At 40.8% G+C, this 20,492-nt stretch overlaps 1 long non-coding RNA gene across 1 annotated transcript; it reads left to right on the forward strand.

The window, feature by feature from the left end:
- Positions 1-791: 791 nt before the first annotated feature.
- On the forward strand, positions 792-15,461 carry LOC124286400. The gene is made up of 4 exons (XR_006901029.1): positions 792-901; positions 1,285-1,645; positions 1,844-2,081; positions 14,519-15,461. It is a non-coding gene; the product is annotated as an uncharacterized LOC124286400 (long non-coding RNA).
- Positions 15,462-20,492: the final 5,031 nt, after the last annotated feature.

Consider the following 20,492-nt stretch of genomic DNA (forward strand, 5'->3'; position numbering starts at 1 on the left):
GTGTACACCTACTCGCGTTAATACTGAACTGTTTTTTGACACAAACGTTTATAAAGGATACCTCAGAGTGAAATGCATGCTGTCCGTCCAGAACCGTCGATGCACGTGCTAAAATTATGGTTTTGCTGCACTGTTGGTGTGTTGGTGCGAATGGTTCGTATGGACGTCAAATTGCATGACATCATCTCATCTGGGATCATTACGTCACTTTACCATGAACGTTCCATAAACATGAACGCTTACCTTGATGAGATATCATTTTTTGGAAACTTGCGTTTCTTTTTCTGTTCAGTATATATACATACAAACCAGCTTTCAGATCACAGATAACATGCACTATCACTAGTGTTATTTTTGATGCAATAAATTTATACACCGTCGCTGGCGACATGCAATTTTTAACTAAAATAGGATGTTATATCGTAAGGATATATTTATTATATATGTACATGTACATAATCTCTCTGTCTTTTTGGGCATTAGTGGGTCTTCCATGTATCAGAGACCATATAATATAATTATATGGTCTCTGCATGTATTTATGAGGTATGCATTGTGGCATGGTACATATAAAACAAAATAAAGTAAGTCTCAGGGATCCTTTTCATTATGTTTATTTTTATTATTATGTACTGTTTTTTTCTGTAAAATGTGTTCATTTCAGAGACTCGTTGTTAGTATAACTGGCTCCAAGCTTCAGCGTGCGGGAGCCGGAAAGCAGAATACCCTGGGCCATGGACTGGAAAACCAGTCAGCCAATTTGACTAGCGTTGTACTTTGAATGCGCGATTCTCAAGTCAATGCCTGTGCGCTGTAAACAAAGATGGCGCGAGAACAGGTGTGTGAGGCTGTCAGATGAGGCGCTTCGGGTACAACTGAGATATTAAAAGATTTGTGTCGAGTCAGTATTTTAGGTTATTGTGTACTTATACATCTATTATGGACCGGAATTGTGAATGATTCATAATACTTTTAAGGCCCACTTATCTCTCTGCAGTCAAATTTACCGTTGAAATATCATTGCTCACGAGCCAAGTTTGACTCTTTATTACATTAGTTATTGCCAGTGTAAAAGATCACAGTGGATTTTTCTCTACGAACAACTGTTTGCAGAAAGTGTATACAGAATTCTATTATTTTCACCAAATGGAATTGGAAAAAGGTAGTTTGATGCTTTGAAACAATATTTTATTGGAAATTTCATTATAAGAGATTTATATTTATTTGTCGCACGTATTGTTTTATGTGTTTCATTGCATATACGCTCTAGCATATATTTTACAGGAGATAACATTAAACATCGCAGGGATGGTGAATCCATTTCCTTGGGGGAAGTGGTGAATCAAGTTTCTGGGACTCTGATGGTTGGCCCTTTTCCAGTTCCTCCTAAGGATTCTGAAGGTATTTTGTTTTGCAGAGGAGAATGATAGTGGCTTGGTATTATCCAAACAACTGCCAGCTTGTGAATACTGCATCACAGGAACCTGCTTGCAACTGATAGAAACAGTACCAGGATATCACAACTTCAGCAGATGTAGCCTGTCATACTATATTCTTGTCCCAGGTTGGAAAGGATCTGCATTTCTGTTTCCAACATACATTTTAGTTGACCAACAACTCCATTCCATCATAACAACCGAACCAGGTATTACAGTACTCTCACAAGATAGCTTTCTGATGACTGAAGTCATTTTAATAATCATAGTGATGTACACAATCATTTTTAGTGTTTAATTTAATGTCGATACTTTTCTTGTTAAAATTATCACCTTTTTAAACAAACTTGAGTAACAGTTGAATCTTGTAGCTGCTAGTTAAGTAAATCCACAATGTTTTGTTACAGGGTCTTTGTGTCTTTAGCTAGACATGAATCAGTCTATGTTTGTTGAGGTGGCAGAGTCCGACAGGGAAGTGTACAGCACCCCTATAGTCCTCGAAGAGAAAGGACTGACACAGATGTCAACTGTTGACATATCACTGGGGGTCATCTTCGGCATTTGTGGGGCTGTTATCTTAGTGGCTGCTGCTTATTACTTTTGGAAGAATTATCAGAGGCGTCAAAGAATACTTCGAGTTTTCGGGTATGTTGTTGTTCATAATTACTAAGCATTGGTGAGTGCCTGGTATTGTGATCTTGTTTGACTAGGTTGTAAACCCTTTAAAACTGTACAGTGCTTTTGAGACAGTTGAAATTGGTGCCAGTGTCACTTATACTGAAAACAATACTTACTAAGCATTGTATCTCACCTGGATATGTAGTGAACCATTGAAAAACCAAAGATGACCACTGAACATTGATATGGATGTTTTCTGCTCAGACACTAAACTCTAGTGAATTAAAGAAAATATAATATATGTTGTTATAAAGGGAAACACGCATCCAACACTCTGAGCTCCCTTATTCCTATAATTTAAAAAGAAAAGTGTACAGACTCATGTGTACAGAGGCAAGTATATGCTTTTTGAGACAATTGATGAGGTTAGTCAAAACAAGGTCACGGAAACCCATAATGTGCATGTTGAATCCACTCACAGACGATACCAAATCTTCACTGGCGGATCCAGGTGTGTGTGTGTGCATGCGTGCGTGTGTTCGACCACCCACACACAACCCACACACCCCTTTGAAAATTCCTGGATCTGCCTATGATCTATATTATTTTTTGTATAAAAATTACTGGTTATAAATAGCTGTTTTGGAACTGATTCTTTGTTACATTAAGTATTTCATAACCTGGTGAGGAAAAAATCCAAACAGAGTTTCCAGCTACAAAAAACAAACAGTAATCACAATTGTGATCTTAAACCATAAACAATGGGTTGAACGCCACTTGAATCCGGTGTGACCTGATCACATGACCTCCCCAGATACACATTTTCGTTTGCTTTGTCTTGGTAGGAGGATGTACTTCAGTTGAAGAAAATATATTTTTTTGATTAGGTAGGAGGTAAATAGTTATACCATTGCTTCTGTCCAAAGACATCTTTGTTCAACCAATACCTGGAGAACTGTTAGTTGTATTGTTCTCCAATGTGGAGGTCACCTCCTTCGGCTGAAGGAGAGGTGCAATACAAATTGTGGTTGTGATTTTGATTGTTTTATTCTTTCAAGAATTATGGAGTACACAGATGAATGGACAAGGAGGCCTATGGAAGTTTTCAGTTGTTCCACTCAGTGTAAGAGGGGTGCAAGTCATGAGATAGGATAAGTTTAAAAATTGACAATGTCTATATCAAACTTTGCAAAGCACCTTTGCTATAAACAAAGAAGTCATTACTTACTCTGTAAACAATCCATTAAATTTTGTTTAAAAATCAGTTAACAAATTTGCTGTAGAAAGTTTTCCCCAGTTCAAAACTTTAACGTGTGATAGTTCTTGATAAATAATAAATATCATAATAAAACTTTGCAATGTACCTCTACTATAGCTGTGGAAAGGGGATGCCCAAATCTGAAAACAATCCATTTAATTATGTTCAAGTTATTGTTGAACAAAAATTCCCATGGGTTTTTTTAATTTCTGCAATGTTAATTGATATAACTCTTGTAACCAGAAAATTGGAACCCAGAATTGCACTGCACCTCTCCTTTAGACAAATTTGAAAACATATCGACCAATACTTTCCTAGTCATATTGCTTTAATTCTTAAAAGAATAAAACATTCAAAATCACAATCACACTTTGTATTGAGTTTTACGCCGCTTGTAGCAATATTACAGCAATATCACAGCAGGGGACACCAGAAATGGGCTTCACACATTTTGGAGATGAAGAGATTGACAATAAGGCCTACACTTAACAGGGGGGATGGTCGCCAGTGTCAATGACATGTTTGTGCATGTAAGTTTTTCCTAAATCTGCAAGGCTTGTTTTAAAACATGTCTCTGTTTTGTCCTAAAAATCTAAGAAGTCTTTGTTGTTGGTCTGGCATCAGTTGTGTCTTGGTCAAGTGAAATCCTAAATCTTGAGCAATTTTGACATAATCCCTAGTGCAACATAACCCACTCAGCTAACTTTGTGTGCTGGCTATTTGGTGCCTGACTCTGAGGGTGTGGGTTCAAATCCCGGATGAGACTCAGCCCCAAAAAGAACCAGAATTTGTACTTTACTAAGAAAGTGTAATCCCAAATCCAACATATGTTGTATTTGACCACTTTCTAAATGGCACTGCGTAATCATAATCCCTAATGTCATTGTCTGTTTTCTGATTGTCAGTGTTAACTGTATTTATGAAAGGTTGGTCAGTCAATTTCAAAGATAGAGTGGCTGTCAGTGTAACTAAATTTGCTATTGTAGGGATGGATTCTTAAGCGCTTTTGAGAGGGTCCTACCACCTGCTACTTCAGAATGAGCAGTGAGGGGGGGGGCAATTGGTTAAATGATAACGAAGGAATCATCTTTTGCCTCAGGCAGTCTTGCCATTAAAAGTGGGGATATAAATCTGATCTATTGATATTTTTCCTTATCCTGACTCCTGATTATTTGCTTTCTCATCCTCTCTCTTCGGAACAGTCAAGTGGAAACTTGAATCCTTTCAATTCCCTTGAAGCGAACGTACAATCACTCACCCTTTATTACCTCCCCTGGTTTCCCGCTAAAACCTGGCACGACCTCCCATGCCTTGGTCCTCACTCTCTCCTCTATCGCCCTAGCAGACGGTTGGGCGGTCACTTCAGGGTCCTTTCGCGGCGTATAACTTAAAAAGTTTTGGAATTATAACACACATTCTGCCGTGAATGTGTTTAGTAATATATTATTCATCATATTATTAACAAAATTTGTACATTTCATGTCAAATTAATTCACGTTTTACTCCGTTTTCAGACATCTGTTTGCTTACAGTTTGCAAGTGTAAACAGTGATTCAGCACGTCTCTACGCTTGAATTACACTCTGGTGTTCTTCTTGTCTGGTTTATGAGTTGAATATGTCTTGATGTTGATTATTCTGTATAATCATATGTGTATATATTGAATTTATGACCTTATATATTAATTGAATTGTGAAAATTTACTTGTAAATGTTTTAACATGTGATTGCGAATTTGATTCTAATATTTCACAACCTGTTGGTACAGTTAACCAGACTGCGTGAGAAGGTGATACAGTCGTGAGAATTGTGAGTTGCTGTGACTACGGCTTGAGCTGTGCTGATATATGATGTCAACCCAGCCTAAGTCTGCGACGTCACCCGTACGGGAGAAGGTATCTCCACACACTGTAAGTAAAAGGAAGTCCCCTCCGGCAGAGAAGGCATCACAACATAAGAAGAGCAAGACGACTGCTTCAGGGAAGCAGTCATCATCATCCAGGCGCTCATCTAGATCGTCCCAATCTGGTAAATTGGCGCTACGTACGTCTATGCAGCGTCTATCAACAGATATTGATGTGCCTGGCGCTGAAGCAGATGGTTCCAGCTTCGGCAGTCCTCCAGTGTTGCAGCCGGAGATTTTCCTTTCAGCGTCGCAGAGATCTTCCAGTCCTGAGATACTGTCAGCGCAGATTAGAAGCATGACATCGCCGATGTCATCATTGCAGTCTACCGAGAGCAGTGATGCAGATAGACTATCGAAAGTTACTCACTTTCACGCAAGCAATCTATTGAAGCCGTTGCAGAACCAGAGACAGCAAAAGTCAGGCGGGAACCCGTTAGTGTTTGTGAACGCTAACCCGTCTACGAGGCCGACAGGCGAGACAGTTGCAGTAATCCCGCAGCAGCATCCGGTGGTCAACGCTGAAGACTTTGCTGATACAATCACCTGTAGGGTGATGCAGGCCATGGAGATGAGGCTAGACCGGGAGAAGAAGCAGACGGCTCTTGAGAGCAGCGTTGCAGTAGAAGAGATGATGGCAGACCGGTCATTTACTACGTCGTCAGCAGTCAACGTAGACATGTCACATCAAGGCCTGGCAGATGTAGTACAGCATACTGAAGAAGATGATGCCATCTTCACTGAAGCTGAGGTACTGGCGTGGGTGGCTGATGGTCTCCCGTTATCGTCCCCGGCTAGAGACGCTAATCCAGCGGAGATGAACTGTATGAAGGATGATGACTACGAATCAATTACTATCCCGCCAATGAAGCCCATTGCGCAGGTTTCAGACAACCTGAAAGCAGCCTTCGAGAAGGCCTCGAAGACACAGGGGCAACATACTCCGCAGTTTAACCCTAAACGATTCCGACATCACAATAGGAGTCAGTTCGACAAGGCGCCAGAAGTTGACGAAGATTTATATCTGGTCACTGACTCGAAGTCTCGCAGTTACAAGGTGGAAGATAAGAGAATGGCGCAACTTGATACGACAACCCGTAGAGCCTTCTACGGGTTAGCAAGATCTAGAGCCATCAACGAAGCATTGATGTACGCTTTCAAGAATCCTAAGACGGAAGAAGAAAAGATGATCAAGTCTACCTTAGTGGTCCAGCGCAAAGATCATGAATTTATCTCTGATCACTTGGCTTCTACATCGGCGGGCATCACCGTTTTACGTCGACAAGGGTTGCTGAGTTCCAGTACGTGGCCAGATGTCTACACCAAACCTTTACTAAGGAAGCCTTTGGCAGTGCCTACCCTGTTTGACGGCGGCATCCGGCAGTTTTCACATGAAGTATCTCAAGACTCCAAAGACTTGATGTTGATCAAGTCCGTACAGCTGATGAACACCATGGTGCGTCAATCAACTCAGCGTAGTCAACTAAGATCCCGTTTCTCTGGTATTCAGAGAGCCAAAGAGAAGAAGTTTGCGACTTCACGTGGAGGCAACATGGGATCTTTTCGTCGTCCCAGTAACGTCAGAAGTTACTCAGGTCAGGCAGGATCTCCAGCAGTGGCAGAAGATCCCGTTACTGAAGAGAAGGTTCGGAGCGACAGGTCCCGCCCCAGCCGTTCCGCTACAACCGTCATCCGTGGATGGACGTCTGGGACTATACTGGGAAAATTGGAGAATACTACAGGATGATTACATCGCAGAAGTCTTACGAGAGGGCTACAGCATCCAGTTGCAGTCGACACCACCGTTGACAGATCAACCGTGGGTCTTCAAGTACCTGCAACTACAGCGAGACAAGCTCACCGAAGCTATCGAGATGTTGGTGGTAAAAGATGCAGTAGAGGTAGTCGATCAACGCGGACTGACGCCCGGGTATTATTCTCCCATTTTCCTGGTACCAAAGAAGAACTCCCAAGAGAAGTTCCGTCTAATCTTCAATATGAAGAGCTTCAACAAGCATTACCTGTTGAAACCAGAGAAGTTCAAGATGTTACTTCTGCCTCAGCTGAGACATCTTATCTGACCAAACGACTTCATGGCCAGCATAGATCTGCAAGATGCCTATCTGCATATACCAATACATCCAGAATCACGGAAATACTAGAGATTCCTGTTCGAAGGTCGTCATTACCAATGGAAGGTACTGCCGTTTGGAATTTCGTTGGCCCCATGGTTATTTACGCGAATAACCAAACCGATTGTCGTTTATCTCCATCAGAGGGGCGTACGAAGTGCCTTCTACCTAGACGACGGCATCCAGGCACATCAAGATGCAGATCAACTCAAACTACAACTGCAGTTTACGATCAACCTATTGACACAGTTGGGCTGGCTGGTGAATCATCAAAAGTCGGAGTTGGAGCCGCCCCAAGATCTACAATTCTTAGGCATCAGATTCCTGACGTCAGAAAATCACATTCTGGTGCCAGACGACCGATGGCAGAGCATCCAGTCGTGCATACCAGATGCTCTCAACAATCCACTAGACTTGAGAACGTGGCAGCGAATCTTGGGTCTATTGACATCGGCACAGGCTCTCACCCGCAGAGGAAGATTACAACTTCGTCCGCTACAACGGTTCCTGATAGCGCATCTAGACGATGTCCAGAAGTTTGCCATCCCACAACATCTAAAGCAAGCCTTGCTTTGGTGGACAATAAAGTCGAATGTTTGCGGTGGAACCTATTTGAGAGAGCCAAATTACAACAGACATCTCTACGTGGATGCTTCCCTCCAAGGTTGGGGGGCACATCTCAACGACGAAGTTATGGCAGGGCGGTGGTCACAAACAGAGAAGGGTCTGCACATCAATCAGCTGGAACTGAAAGCAGTAATAGAAGCAGTACTACATTGGGCGGCGCAATTAAAGAATCAGGTACTGATGATACACACAGACAACTCCACGGTGGCCTTTTACATAAATCTGCAAGGGCCCACAAGATCAGCGCCGCTGCTTCAACTGACGTTCCAGCTATTCGACATCGCAGACAAAATCAACCTGAAGATGAGGGCCTGCCACATCCCAGGGGCAAAGAACATCTTAGCAGACGCTCCATCCAGACCAGTACGGCCATCTCCCACAGAGTGGAAGTTACATCCGGAGGTGTTCCAGTGGATAACAGCCCAACTAGGCTGTCCTCACATAGACCTGGTTGCGACTCGCTTCAACAATCAGGTGACAACATTTGTCTCGCCAGTGCCAGACCCGCTGGCATGGGCTGTCGACGCCTTAGCCATATCATGGGAAGGGATGAAGGCTTACGCCTTCCCTCCACCGATCCTGTTACCACAAGTACTTCGCAAGATCAACCTGACGAGGGTCCTACAACTGACCTTGGTAGCGCCTTACTGGCCAGCAAGACTATGGTTCCCAGACCTCATAGATCTTCACGGCAAACCTGTACTACGACTCCCAGACTGACCGAATCTACTCGTCCATCCTCACACCAAGCAGCGACACGGCAACCCAAAAGCGTTCCAGCTACACGTATGGAACATATCACATACTGCTTGAAGGGTCGAGGATATTCCACTAGAGCAGCCAAGGCAGTAACCTTAGCTCTACTTAGATCTACACGTAATCTATATGAGGACAAGTGGAGAAGTTTTGAACAGTATGCTGCTCAACATAAGTTCACGGCCAGAAGAGCGACTAATCCACAAGTAGCAGATTACTTGTGTCATTTGAGGTCCACTAGACATCTGAAGGGTTCCACATTGTCTACTTATCTTGCAGCGATCAGTTCGGTCATCACCATAAAGACAGGGGTGAAATTGACCAAAGTGCCTGAACTTATAGCCCTGCTGAGATCATTCAAGTTAGAAAATCAACAACAGAAGTTCAGGGCACCAGCTTGGGACCTCAATATAGTACTACAGCACTTCATAAGTGAGGTATATGAGCCCCTGACAGAGACGACATTTGAGTTATTAACTCAAAAGACGATATTCCTCCTCACCTTGACTACTGCAGCTCGGATGTCTGAGATACACGCCCTTGACTTCAGACGTACGAAATTCGACACAGGAAGAAGGGAAGCAGTCCATCTAGGCCTTAGATGGGACTTTATAGCCAAGAATCAGCTGCCGGGACAACCGGATCATCAATTTTACGTTCCAGCATTATCAACTATCTTGGGTCCACAGGACACTCAAGATCTATCACTATGTCCGGTCAGAACGCTGAAAATCTACTTGCAGAAATCTGCTACGAGAAGGAGGAAGTTCAAGCATCTATTTATCCCGCTATCACTCGCTACGACGGTAGAAGTCTCCCGTACTACGGTCTCCTTTTGGATCAGAGCGGTGATCTTAAGGGCCTACAAAGCAGCAGGGTTAGAACCTCCAAGAGCATCTAACCCTCATGAAGTAAGAGCATTGGCCTCGACACTCGCCCTACATGGAAACTGCTCAATATCATCTATAATGGAAGGCTGTTTTTGGAAGTCAGACACTGTCTTCGCTAACCACTACCTGAGAGACATCTCCACGGAAGATGAATTTGGTATACATCAATTCGGACCTCTAGTCGTAGTGCAGCAACTCACTATGCCTGCCAGACGATGAAGAATCTCACCCTTGTCACTCAGACTCGTTGACGCCAGGCAACTGTTCCATTGCCATCGGCTAAGAGTCCATGTTCCCCTGTTTTACTAGATAAAACAGCGCATGAGTGATACATAGACTCAGTTATGGTAATGTTCTTGCCTTAACAGATGGGTTGCGATACCAGTTTCGGTAATGTTCTTACTGTAAACATATTGGATCGTTGCAGAATATCTAGACAAAACAACGTCTAGTATACTAAATCCACAAAACTTAAGAAGTTTACTTCTAATACGAATGTATAAGAAGGTGGTCCCCCAATTAACATCAAGATAATATTGAAGTTAGCCGCAGATGAAGAAAATTCCCAGGGGGTAAATCGAGTGAACGCTGACGTGAATACAATCATGCAGGGAATCCCGTAGGTGGCTGACCCACCACCTATCCGTCGGATTTAGAAAGCAAATAATCATGAGTCAGGATAAGGAAAAATATGTAATTTTTATGATAAAATTAATATTTTATACTTACCCGGACTCATGAGATGAAGCCCTCCCAACCGTCCCCTCTCACCACACGGGTTTCCCTGTAGACCTGAGTGGGGCATATTTCGGAGTGAGTGAGGACCAAGGCATGGGAGGTCACGTGCCAGGTTTTGGAGGGAAACCAGGGGAGGTAATAAAGGGTGAGTGATTGTACGTTCGCTTCAAGGGAATTGAAAGGATTCAAGTTTCCACTTGACCGTTCGAAGAGAGGATGAGAAAGCAAATAATCATGAGTCAGGATACAGTATAAAATATTAACTTTTATCATAGCTAAAATTACATTTTATTTGGTCCACAAATGCGGTATTTCTTGATCTGAAGATGGTATAAAATATTAATTTTATCATAAAAATTGATATAATCCACAAATTTCTTGATCTGAAGTGGCAATGAAATTGATATATTGCTTATCTGAGGTGCTGTTGCCTATTATGAGGGAATGGCGCCAATAATCTAAGGCTGCATCATTGTCATGAAGGAAGTTCTCACTAAGTAGGACTGACTGTGGTAATGAGCTCAGGCCCTGATTTCTCGAAAGAAACTTAAGTCTGAGTTTCGACTTAAGTTAGAGTTTCTTCTCAAATTTGAAAAAATGCATTTCCCATAATGAACTAAAATCGATATTAAACTCAAACATAGTAGACAATTTGAGTTTGGTGGATAGATTACTTAAGTTGTTTGGGCTTTTTTATTTAAAAAATGCAGTTGAGTTAAAAATTCAGCTGTTTTAACTCAGTTTGAAATTAAGTTTGTTTCAAGAAATCGGGGCCAGGACATTTTTATCCCCCGTCGCACGTTTAGGCGAAGCAGGGGAAATAGTATTAGGGTTGGTCTGTCCCGTATACGTGCGTACAAATTGGAATATCTTAAGAACCATTGACTAGATTCTTTTCATACTTGGTACCTAGGTTCATCATGGTACAAGAAAGGTCCCAGTCAGGTTAGGTGACCTTGACCTTCATTTCAAGGTCACAATGGGACTTTAATGTTTTACCTTTGTGAGCGAGATATCTCAAGAACCGTTCACTGGATTTTCTTCATATTTGGGACCAAGCTTCATATAGGGAAGGCACAGGGCCAAGTCGATTTTGGTAACCTTCACAAAATTTTCAAGGTCACAGCAACACTGAAGAATTCAGCATGTTGATTCCCAATATTGCGCAAATTGATGGTCATGCTGTTGATCACTGAATTGTCTGGTCCAGATCCGATTATTTACTGACTGCTGCCATATGGCTGAAATATTGCTGAGTGCGGCATAAAATTAACTTACACACTCACTCACTCATTTGATGTAAAGGGAAAATCGATGTTGTAATAAACTGAAAATGAGTGATGAACGTGTCCTGCCCTACTGTGGCACCCACCATTCATCGGTGGTTTAACTGGTGTAAAATAGACCTAAATATTCATCCATTTCTACACTCGAACTGATATTGGTTAATTGATTGTTTTAATAATGACCGATAAAACTAGTAACAACTACTTCTGTTTCAATGACTATTTAATCAGTTTAACTATCTTTCGGCATTGTAAAGCGGGCAAAATGGGGCTGTTGGTAGATTTTACTATCGCTTCCATCGGCTATCTCAATTACCACTAACAATCATGGAAAAGATATGTACGAAACAGTGATAATTTTTAACATGCACCACAGAACAGAAAATGATCAGCAAACGTTTGCGATACAGCTAACTTTGATTGTGCTCTGTAGAGAACCGATAAAGATAGCAACTGTAGTAAGGAAAATCGAATTTTACTTGTCCCTCTGTCTTTGGAGCTATATTGATGCAATTAGGGGGGTTGGGGTGTTTGGGAGTTGGGTGTTCGGTATTGGTAGTTCAAATGTATACACAAAGTTTTGTCGGACGGTTGGTTTGAAATTAGAGATGTTTCAAGTGTATTTGAGGTCAAGAAATTGTCGAAAGCACACACAGAACACGTTTTGGACTCTAGAGCGGATCTCAGAAATAAAGCCAAGGTCGCGGGGTCATGTGTCTTTTAAATAGGTCTGGAGAAGAAATAGTTCCCTCTTTAACAGGCTGTATTTCAGTTGTTCTTGGGTCTACAGTCAAAACAATTAGTGTTCTGAAATCACCAGGAACTCCGCTATCATACACATACCCGAAATTGTTTCCTTAGAAGTTATTTTCAGTTTGCACTTGGTAAGTTTGCTTTTCAAAGAATCGTGAAGAAGTCTTGGAAAGTTTTTGAAGAGAACTTTGGCCCGGAAGTAGCACTCAGTATGGCGGCCATCGAAGGCACATCCTGGCACTTTCTGTGCACAATTTGCACAATGGTTATTGGACATTAGATATGGAAAGTTTAGAAGCTCTGCAGCTGATCATCCGTTTTGGGGGCAAACTACTCAGAAAAATGTTGAAGAACATGGCCAAACACTGAAAACAAAAATAGCTGCCAAACGGTACATTTTAGCAACTTGACCCACCAGGCAAACTTGTTGGGAATTTGATTATGCATCTGCACAAGAGATTTGGAAGTGTTGGAACTAGTGTTGGGATTTGGTTAAAATCTCATAATTGATGATTGGTTCATTACAACCGATAAATCATCGCCAAAATTGGTTAGCATCATTTATCAAAGTTTCCTGGTTAGTTTGTTAATGCACCAAAAACAAAGACAAAACATGTAGTTCTTTGGAGTGTTTTGCAAATTTTACATCTTTAAAGGATGACTAGCATGTTAGGAACATAAATGTCCTGGAGTCTTTAAGATAAATTCAATCATGACTTGGAACTAGCTTGCAGTGCTTATGAAATGTAACAGACAAAACCAACCTTGTGAAAAATATTGTTAAAGCAAACTAGTAATCCAGAATTGTTTTGTGTTTGATTATGAGAAAACATGATCGATTGCTTGGTTGTTTAGTCATTGCGACCAATCTTCGATTATTTCAATTAATCGGACCACCACTAGTTGGAACAATTAGTTCTTGAGATATTTACTGTCAAACTTTGAACTTTTGGAATTAATTTTGAATTATCTGCCCTTTCCTATTGGGCCAAGAGCCTAGAGATTTTTAAGGGGAATATCTTCACCTCCGTGGGCATCTGGGTGATTTTTTGTAAGTGATTTGGAGCCAAATGTTTGGTACAAAATCGGCGGAATAAGTAATAATAATAATTCTGCAGCCCAGTCAGCCTTCCTCCAGTAATGGCACAGAACCCGGCAAAGAATATCTTGTTCAAATCATCTGAAAACCACACAAATTTGATTAGGAGAGTGCCCGGGTTCTCCACTGGGAGCACAGCCCTTCTGACACTCTGGGTAATGCAGAAGGCTGCAGTGTTGGGAAGTCTACATATTCTCCGGAAAGTTCTTGGTGGGTTCGACTAGGCAGTGTTTCCTGGGAGAAGTCCCATTCGCAGTATGGGCTCCATGTAGAGGGGACAAGGGTCCTGAGCTGATGATGAGCCTTACCAGCCTGACTGTGCCAGGATCACCCGAACCCTCTCTACTGCATACTATTTTTAATCTGTACAACACTAATAATCCGAACGATTACAATAGGTCTCCTTGCCTGGAGGCATGGAGCCCTAACTATGTTGTCATAACTTGTACCATTTTGAATAGTATGTCTGTGAGATGAGTTTTTAATACTTTTGACTGGAGTCTTTCTCTAAGCTATTGCAAGAACATGGTGAAACTAATATTCTATATTTATATTTTCCTAATATTTGAATCCTAATATATCGCTTGACGAATAACAGATTTTTGTATGACTTATTACTTCATGATGCTAGCCTGCTGTGATCTGTTAGCAGCTCTTACACTATGTGATGTGTCTCATTGCTTTCAGTGAAATAATAATTTCCAAAAAGCTAGTCAGTTCCAAATCTGTGTACCAGGTCTTCATTTTTAAAATAAAATGTTTTATTTCATGCATTTTTTGTAGTTTAACTTATACTAGGTAACATGCTGGATATGTTATGCAGCAGTATCTATGTTGTTCAGTCAAGGTTGTTTTTGATGACAAGGACATTGAAAAGCTTGGAATGTGTTCTGAAACTATATATAAATGTTTAGGATGTTGATTTCTAATTTACTGATCCCTTTTCTATATATATACATGTAGTAGCAAAGCCAACAAGTGCCATCCAAAAAAAGGATAATTGTTGTTGGTTTGTATGTTTCAGGCAGCCTCACGCTGACCCATTTGAAGCATTACACAGCAGCGTGGAGGAGGAGTCCTCCATCATCAGTTTGTAATTGTACATCCATCAGTCATTTCTACATAATATTTACCATTAGCACAGTGTCCTTCTCTTCATATATTTATAAAGTTCACTTACACAAAAGATAAAGGAAAGTGCTATTTCAGTGTGTCAGAAAAAGCAGCCTCCCTTATATACTGTGAGAACAAGGCTTAATGCAGAAGACTTGAGTGACCTCTGATTCACCAACATACATATTTTACTAGTATATACTGTGAAACATTGCACATAAATGAAGTGGCATGTTATTTCAAAATCATTTGAAGTGATAGGGTGTATTTATGGCATTGTTAATAGGCTTCACTGCTGGCAAACAGTGTGATTGCTGTGCATCTACCTGGAGGAAAAATCTCAAAATATTGCTTAACATGTTTATCATTGACTTTGTCTACAAAATTAATGCTGACATTGTGTCATCTTTAGTTATCCCAGCAATGTGATGAATCCATATATGTCAAGAAATGCCTTTTGGTTTTACAGTTTTACGAGTCATGAAATCTGTTGACAAAATGTCAAATGTGTGTATGCTATTGCAAATGTTTCATACTTCGCTGTCAAGGAATCGGGCTGATGTTTCCAAGGTATGAAATCTGTAGCTGCAGGAAGAAATTGTAAAGTAACTATCATGGCTATAGAGAAGTTTAAAGGTGGCATGTATTGTCAAAATCGATTATCGATATTACTACATTATCATTTATGTTGGAAAATCATTGATATCTCATGTCATGGTGAATGTAATGTTTCGTCAATGAGATCCAAGATGTTTTAACTGTATGAAATGTAATCTGTACATTGTCATAGTCATTGTGTACTTCAGTTCTTATGTTGATGTAGTCATTAAAGAAGGAACATCCTTCAAAACAAACTGTTGTTGTTGGATTGTGCACATCAGTAACCTGTAGCTAGCAGAATTTGTAAAAGTTACTGGTTATTGTTGTGGTGACATGCATCTGGCAGCTGTGGCCCTTGCATGAATCCTCTCTCTTCCATCTTTAATAATTATCTTTTCATGATGTGTTGTTGTTGAAGACTTCTTTCAGTGTGATGTTAGTAAATGTCCTTGTTTCATCAAGTTTTTGGGCACCTCAGAATGATGTGGGCAATTGTTTGATGTTCTTCCTAGAGCTTGCAGACTGGAGTATCTCCTTACTTGAATGTATGCTAAAAAATGAATCAAACTAGCACTGTAAAAGTAGAACATGTTCAGATAACTCTTTGAAGAACCCAAAACAATAATTTGAAATGTCTCTTTCCCCCACAAGGTTTCCTGCTCAAAACAGTTAGGGTCTAAGTTCATACCCTGTGTCTTTTCAAGCACAAATCCAAGCAAACTTTCTCAGTATGAGCTTGTGTCAGGCTTTCTCAACAACATATTTATGAAATACAGGCATCCCTCGCCATAACGCGGGTCTTGGGGTCCATGGATGACCCCCCGCGTTATTAGACACCCGCGTTATAAGTAACGATTACATAACGCGGAACAAAGGCCAAGTAAAATCGTATTTTCCATGGACATAACAAAACTGCTATTTCGTGTATTGTGCCCAGTCAAAACTATATCGTATTGTTGGAGGTGAAAAAACTTTGTAAATAAAAAATAGATGTATGTACATGAAACTTGCAATCAAACATCACAAGACATGATAATTCAATTGTTGTTCCTGTCACGCTACCTGTTATTCAACTAAGCCGGAAATAGCAATCAGCTGGGCACACATCGATGTTTTGGTCCAATGTACCGGTGATTCATTTAAAAACAATCCGAAAATATAACATTCAAGAATTTCTATTCCATTATCAGAATAATTGATATGTCAAGCAGTTATTCTAACAGAGATCTTATATATTGCTATCAGATAAGTATAATGCATGTTTTCTACGAACATATTTAACATAATAATAAGCATTGCTAAGCACTTTGGGTTACCTGGCTGGATACATTTTTACGAGGGAGACAGTTTGACAAGTCACCGCTGACTTCCAGCTGATGCGTGCCACTTTGATTGTAAAACAAAATGTTGGCAATTAATTGTCAAATATGACTTCAACGAGTCAATAACGCTGGTCTTGGGGTCAATGGATGACAAGGCTGTAATCTGTTCGTGATTGCTGAGAAAACTGTGAAATTGGTGCTCATGTATGCGCGAAAAACGGACCCTCACGAATGTGGTAAGCGGGTGTTGTATGGAATGAGGTAATGCCATTTTACTCACGGTTTCTCCGTTGTTATTGTAAACAGTTTTAATGAATGAAAATGGGATTGAATTTAATCAAATAAAATGTGTTTTCTGACATCATACATTCTCGGATGGCGGTGTATACCCGCGCAATTACGCGGTGTGTTGCATCATAGCAACCGTTGTAAGTACTCGGCTGATGGCATGTCTTTATGATAAAGTTATTACGATGTTTCGCTGTTCATCAATTATTATTGAAAAAGACCCTGTATGTTTTAAGCATCTTAAAAAACATGGATATATACGATAAACACTGTTAATTGCAATACGCACTGAATTTCACTAGTTTACTACGTGATTAACCAGAGCTCAACAGCGGATTTGTTGATGTGCTATTTTCGATGACGTGAATATGTGTGATCACTGGGCAACTTGTTTTTATGGGAGCCACGGATTACCCCGCGGTTTAACCGAATCCGCGGTATCGCGAAGAGCGTTATTGCGAGGGATGACTGTATTGATACTTGAGGTACCTCTTGTATATCTGTGGAGAATATTTCTGACATGACATGTAAGGTTATTTTTGCAGTGGATGATGATATATGTCATTCAAGGATTGATCTGTTTTTTTGTGACTTTCAACATGCAACCTTTCTACAAGATTCATATTGTCAAACGTTCATCTATTGAAGCCATTAAGATGGCAAAAGTATATTAACTTTGCTGCTCATCTGGAAATGCCACCATGTTACTGATACATGTCTTAACATCTTTAGCTTCTATGACCCGTGAAGGTCCAGGTTAGAATATTGATCCATGCTTGTCGTAAGAGGCGACTAACGGGATCGGGTGGTCAGGCTCGCTGACTTGGTTGATACATGTCATCGGTTCCCAATTGCACAGATACATGCTCATGCTGTTGATCACTGGATTATCTGGTCCAGACTCGATTATTTACAGACCGCTGCCATATAGCTGGAATATTGCTGAGTGCGGCGTAAAATTAAACTCGCTCAATCACTCTAGCTTCTATTATGAGCCAGACAAGTCAGCTTGGGGCCCTTGCTATTAACACTCTTCCAACTGCCCTGGTCAGTGGATGGTCAACAAGGAGAAATCTGATCTCATCCCATTGCAGTATCATCTGATTGCAGTAAGCCCCTGAGAAGGCTGTTGATGTGTGGTCAGGCAAGGCGAGGGACTAGCACATGAACAGCCTCAATTATCTTGTTACAGAACCTGTTTATCCTCTGCAGTTTTCAGATCTTCGACATCTCACTAAGAAAACTTTCACAGATAACCACTGTCACAGCTGCTATGATTGGGGAAATCTATGAACTGTATGTCATGGAAGTCACTGTCAACAGGAGTAAAGCAGATAAAATCTGTTCTGGTATGTTATTTTATCACACAAAAGAGACGCGGGCCAGTAAGATAGAGGGTTTAACATGACGTGGTCGTTTTGCGTTGTGATTCAGGGTCTTTTGGAGAAAACTGAAGGTGATGCAGCAGTGTGAACTACAAGAAGGAATTATACAAGAATATCTTTCTCCAATAATCATGGTAGACCTGTTTTGCAGTGTTTGTGTTCATCTGAAATTTGTCACAAGGGTGCTTCAGTCTTACAGTTTGGTGACTATCAGTTGTCAGACATGCTAGAAGTAAGTGCATTTAAAGGTGTGTTTTATCTACTGAAAATACATATGTATAAAGCATGAAGGGTTCTTGTTGTGTTATAAACATTCATGCCCATGAACGAGAAATTATCTTCACTCGAACCCGGCCTGTGAGATTTGTGCAAATTACCCCTGAAGCAATACAGAGACATTTTAGATCTATGCTCTTGAAATATAAATGGGCCAGGAGCATAATTTCCCCCAAATCCCAAAAGAGCTTCCAGCTCATAAGTTTGTTATAGGACACAAACTCTTCCCTAATTTGAAACTAATTCCAGAAAAGAACAAAAACTAGAAGTGTTTTTTACCTAAATCGCAAAACGCACCTTTCAGCAGTTACCTTGTCTACACTAAAGACATAAGAAGTTGCTATCTGAAAGAGGCAATGATAACTTTGATTTTAGTGTTGTGTTTAAGTTGCTATCTTTCATCCCTAAGCAATATCTGGACAAGTCTCATGAGGGTCGTTTGTGTTAAATGATTTTTTATATATAATAGAAACCAAGGCTTCAGTGTGGTCAGGACATTACAAAGAAAGAGACATTGTCAGTGAAATGAAGGGAGGTTATAAACAACATTAAACACTATTCTATCAATATCTAGCAATACTCGAAAGTAGCTTCACCCATTTGGACACCTGTGGGCAATGGAACCCAATCAAAATGATGATATGAGCTAACGTTTGAACGAATAGGCTACCTTCCCCTACATACACACGAGCATGTTAAGCAAGATTCAGGCAGTTGTAATCCTTTATATATGTTACAGTCTGATTGTGGAATCAGTCATTTCGTGAAATGACTAACCTTTCCAGTCATTTCATGAAATGACTGAAATGGTGTTGTGAAAATACAAGTAACTAATAACAGACAAGTATTTGATAACAAGCTTTATTGACATAATAATTCACGAAATTACATGTTATGTCACATAATTAATGGGACCATAACTTGAACATCACTTAATAACTTAATGTACAAAAGATGATCACAAATTTCAGCATTCCTTATTTTAACAGTTAAAACTATTGTGGCAACGACTATTGGACTTCAGCTTGGCTTTGAAGCATTTACACCTGTTTGTTTGACACTTGCTGTGTCCAGAGCAGCCACACCTCACAAACCCCTGTCCACCATACATACATGACTGGGTCACAGCTTCTCTCACAGAAACATTTTTCTCTGTGTTCACATCTGTCTCTGTCAGCAGTTTCTGGGGACAGAGAACGAACTGGTTACGGGAATATTTTCCCTTGAGGATTCCAGGCTTAGTGGCGATGAAATACATGTCATTGTCCTCTCTGTCTACTATGACACCGAGAATGTTTCTTGGATCTCCCTTTCAATGGTCCACAAGTGGGATGGGCACAGCAACATTGTCACCCTCTTGTCCTGCCTTCAGTTCAGTTCGGCTTCTCTTCACCATTCTTTCTGCCTGGGAAGCTTGGGAATCTTGGGCTCCTTCACGGTGTGTGGCAATAAGCTCCTGTCGCTTGTCCAGTTCAGTGTTGTCCTGAATCAGATCACCTAGTTTCGATTCTGATGTAGATGGGGCTGTTTCAGCTTCAGGCAATGTGTCAGTTAGTGTTGTGAGATCGAGCAGATCTTGTTCTGATTCAAGTCGGCTGATAACTTATTGCAGCAGGGAGGTGGAATTAGGACCTATGCGGGTTTTGGTCCCAAACAGTGCAGCATAGGGTGTGCGGTTTATACCAGAATGGTGAGCGTTTTGGGAAAATTGGACAAATCTGATGCCCATGGGCCAGTCTTTAGTCTTGTTATCACTCATCCACACTACCAGCATGTCTTTAATGTCGTCCTTTCAACTGAACCTTGATGGCATGGTTTACCATGTACAAGTGCTAGTTTTGGCCAGACACGTCTGGCACTTTCTGATCAGCTTCTCCACCCTGCATGATCTCATACTTGATCAGTAGGTAGTACTCTTGACGACTCTTTGTGCTTGTGGACTTACTGGCATTCTTCAGTGATTCAATAGTACAAATGCTCTCCTCCGTACTCCAAGTGTTCATGGGTGATGCTG

The sequence above is a fragment of the Haliotis rubra genome, unplaced genomic scaffold, assembly GCF_003918875.1.
Source record: "Haliotis rubra isolate DU_JTF1 unplaced genomic scaffold, ASM391887v1 Scf110, whole genome shotgun sequence".
Lineage (NCBI taxonomy): Eukaryota > Metazoa > Mollusca > Gastropoda > Lepetellida > Haliotidae > Haliotis > Haliotis rubra.